Source organism: Staurois parvus, unplaced genomic scaffold (assembly GCF_062004578.1).
Source record: "Staurois parvus isolate SC_StPar_1 unplaced genomic scaffold, SC_StPar_1.0 ptg000299l, whole genome shotgun sequence".
Taxonomy (NCBI): domain Eukaryota; kingdom Metazoa; phylum Chordata; class Amphibia; order Anura; family Ranidae; genus Staurois; species Staurois parvus.
The window spans coordinates 15776845-15780428 of NW_028318095.1; positions in this window are offsets into that span (position 1 = coordinate 15776845).

Genomic DNA, 3584 nt, shown 5'->3' on the forward strand with positions numbered 1-3584 from the left:
TTTTCTGACAATCCTCTCCAGGCTGCGGTCATCCCTGCTGCTTGTGCACCTTTTTCTTCCACACTTTTCCCTTCCACATAACTTTCTATTAATGTGCTTTGATACAGCACTTTGGGAACATCCAACTTCTTTTGCAATTACCATTTGAGGCTTTCCCTCCTTATGGAGGGTGTCAATTATGGTTTTCTGCACAACTGTCAGGTCAGCAGTCTTTCCCATGATTGTGATTCCTACTGAACCAGACTGAGAGACCATTTAAAGGCTCAGGAACCCTTTGCAGGTGTTATGGCTTAATTAGCTGATTAGAGTGGGACACTTTGAGCCGAGAATATTGCACCTTTTCACAATATTCAAATTTTCTGAGATTGTGGATTTGGGGTTTTCATGAGCTGTAAGCCATAATCATCACATTTATGACAAATAACGGCTAACTAACTTTTGTACGATATTCTAATTTTTCGCATTTCACCTGTATATATATAATTATATATATGTGTGTGTGTGTGTGTGTGTGTGATTGCATTTCCAGGTAGGGGGCGTGCCGCCATTGGTGGCTAGGGATGTCAATCATTCAATCATCGGGTTCCAGACGGAGATTCTCTGCCGGCACCCAGCGGTTGTCGGGCAAAGCTGACAGGGGAGAGACCTGTGTGTAAACAACACAGGTCTCTCTCCTGCCAGCAAGGACATGCTGCTGTGTATTTCACTGCACAGCAGAGAAATACACAGCAGCATGTCTCCCTAGTAAAACAGCACACAGCACACTGTTAACCCTTTTATCGCCCCAGATATTAACCCCTTCCTGGCCATTGTTATTAATACAGTATCAGTTCTTTTAAATTAGCACTGATCACTGTATTAGTATCATTGGGATGTCAGTGGCAGTCAGTTCCCATGCAGTGTCAAAATGCCCACCACAGTCCCACTATAAGTCGCTGACCGCCGCCATTACTAGTATTAAAAAAACAGGGAAAAAAAAAATTCCAGTATATATACACCACCATTTGTAGATGCTATAACTTTCATGTAAATCAAAATAACCAGTTGCCCTCCAGAAGACTTACCCTCCTTCCTGACCAGGCCATTTTTTGCGTTATGGCACTGCGTTATTTTACCTGAGAATTGCGTGATCATGCAACGCTGCACCCAAATTAAATTTATGTCCTTTTTTTCCCATGAATTGAGCTTTCTTTCGGTGGTATTTGATCGCCTCTGCATTTTTAATTTTTTGAGAAAAGAACAATATTTTGTACTTTTTGCTATTAAACATGTTCAGAAAAAAAATTTGAAAAATCTAATTTATTCATAAATTTAGGCCAAAATGTATTCTGTTACATGTCTTTGCTAAAAAAAAATCCTAATACGTGTAAATTAACTGGTTTACGTGAAAGTTATAGCGTTTACAAATAGCAGTATATACAGTTAGGTCCATAAATATTGGGACATGGACACAATTCTAACATTTTTGGCTCTGTACACCCCCACAATGGCTTTGAAATGAAACGAACAAGATGTGCTTTAACTGCAGACTGTCAGCTTTAATTTGAGAGTATTTACATCCAAATCAGGTGAACGGTGTAGGAATTGCAACAGTTTGCATATGTGCCTCCCACTTGTTAAGGGACCAAAAGTAATGGGACAGAATAATATTCATAAATCAAAGTTTCACTTTTTAATACTTGGTTGCAAATCCTTTGCAGTCAATTACAGCCTGAAGTCTGGAACGCAAAGACATCACCAGACGTTGGTTTCATCCCTGGTGATGCTCTGCCAGGCCTCTACTGCAACTGTCTTCAGTTGCTGCTTGTTCTTGGGGCATTTTCCATTCACTTTTGTCTTCAGCAAGTGAAATGCATGCTCAATCGGATTCAGGTCAGGTGATTGACTTTGCATAACATTCCACTTCTTTCCCTTAAACAATTATTTGGTTGCTTTTGCAGTATGCTTTGGGTCATTGTCCATCTGCACTGTGAAGCGGCGTCCAATGAGTTCTGAAGCATTTGGCTGAATATGAGCAGATAATATTGCCCGAAACACTAAAGATTAAAGAGTTACCAAACCCCGGAACCTGCATTCACTATATCTGGTCTCCCACAGTACAAAGAACATGGAAATGCAATTATATTAGTAAATATAAACTGCTAAATACCTTTTCTCATCAGAAGTATATAGCAGTCTTGTGACTTCTATCAGTGTCCAGCTGAGCACATGTAAAGCTTGTAGGAAGAGTTTTCAATTTTCTCTAGGAGGATGCAGAACCCCTGACCTCTGTCTGGACAGTGCTGATTGGCCCTGCGCTGATCACATGCACTCTCCCAAGGAAAGTAAAACCTCTCTAGCAATACACACCAAACTGAGCATGTGCAGCATGTGTCTTATCTCCTGATAAGACGTGATATGTCTTATCAGGAGATAACAGGGGGACAGTGGAAGAAGAGGAGGATCGGAGAAGTCAGGATCAAACAGCATTTTTACACAATGCAGAGGATTAACCCCTTAGGTTCCACAGTGAGTATAACAAGCATGCTTTCCTGCATATACAGACTGATTTTCCTGTTGTGGGTTTAGTGACACTTCAATGCAGGGAATGCATTAGGGTAAAAAACGTTTGGGATTTAGAACCACTTTAAGTCTGACCCTCCTATTCAGAAATGGTTCTGAGAAAGGACAGTGATACAGGTTACATTCACATGGTCACACAGGGGTATCCATCGGTGAGAATCAACAGGTTCTAATTGCAGCCTGAACATACTGTGTGTGAACAGCAGCAGCTGTCAGATTAATACTTGTGCAAATTACGGTAATGGCTGACACCGCTGCTGCTGCTCAGATAAGTAGTTATATACGACCAAAGCCTCAAATAAACCCGCCTGCGTTTGGAGTTGGTGTTTTATTGGAGTTCTGGCTGCAGCTAACTGACCAATTTCTATGGTGCAATAGCACAGAGTATGCTGCATCCAGAGGCAGTGTTTAGCTGTTTCTGATTGCTGCAAACTATCTGCACCCATGGCGCTGTGTGAATGTAGCCTTATTTCTCCAGATCAACAAAATTAATCTACAAAAATGTTTGAAAAATTTTGAAATACAATATGTTTACAAACAACACATGGCTCTGTGCACAGAACAGTGATGTGGCTGTTTCTTCTTCCTGCAAAGCAGGGAGAAAAAAAACAGCCATGTCTATTAGTAAAAGCAGCACATATTACACCTATTACATATTGTTAAGCAAACAGTTAACCCTTTGATTGCCCCTAGATGTTAACCCCTTCACAGCCAGTGTCACTAGTACAATGACAATGTACATTATTAGCACTGTTCATTGTATTAGTGTCACTATTGATGTCAGTGTCAGTTAGTGTATCTCCCAGCCAGTGTCAGCTAGCGCCAGATTGTCCACCACACTATCACAGTCCCACTATAAGTCACTGATCACCTCCATTACCAGTATAGTGTCATAGCTGCATAAAATTCCAGTACGTATACCATTGTTTGTAGACGCTATAACTTTCACACATACCAATTACTATACACTTTTTGGGATTCTTTTTTTTTACCAAAGATATGTAACAGAATACATTTTGGCC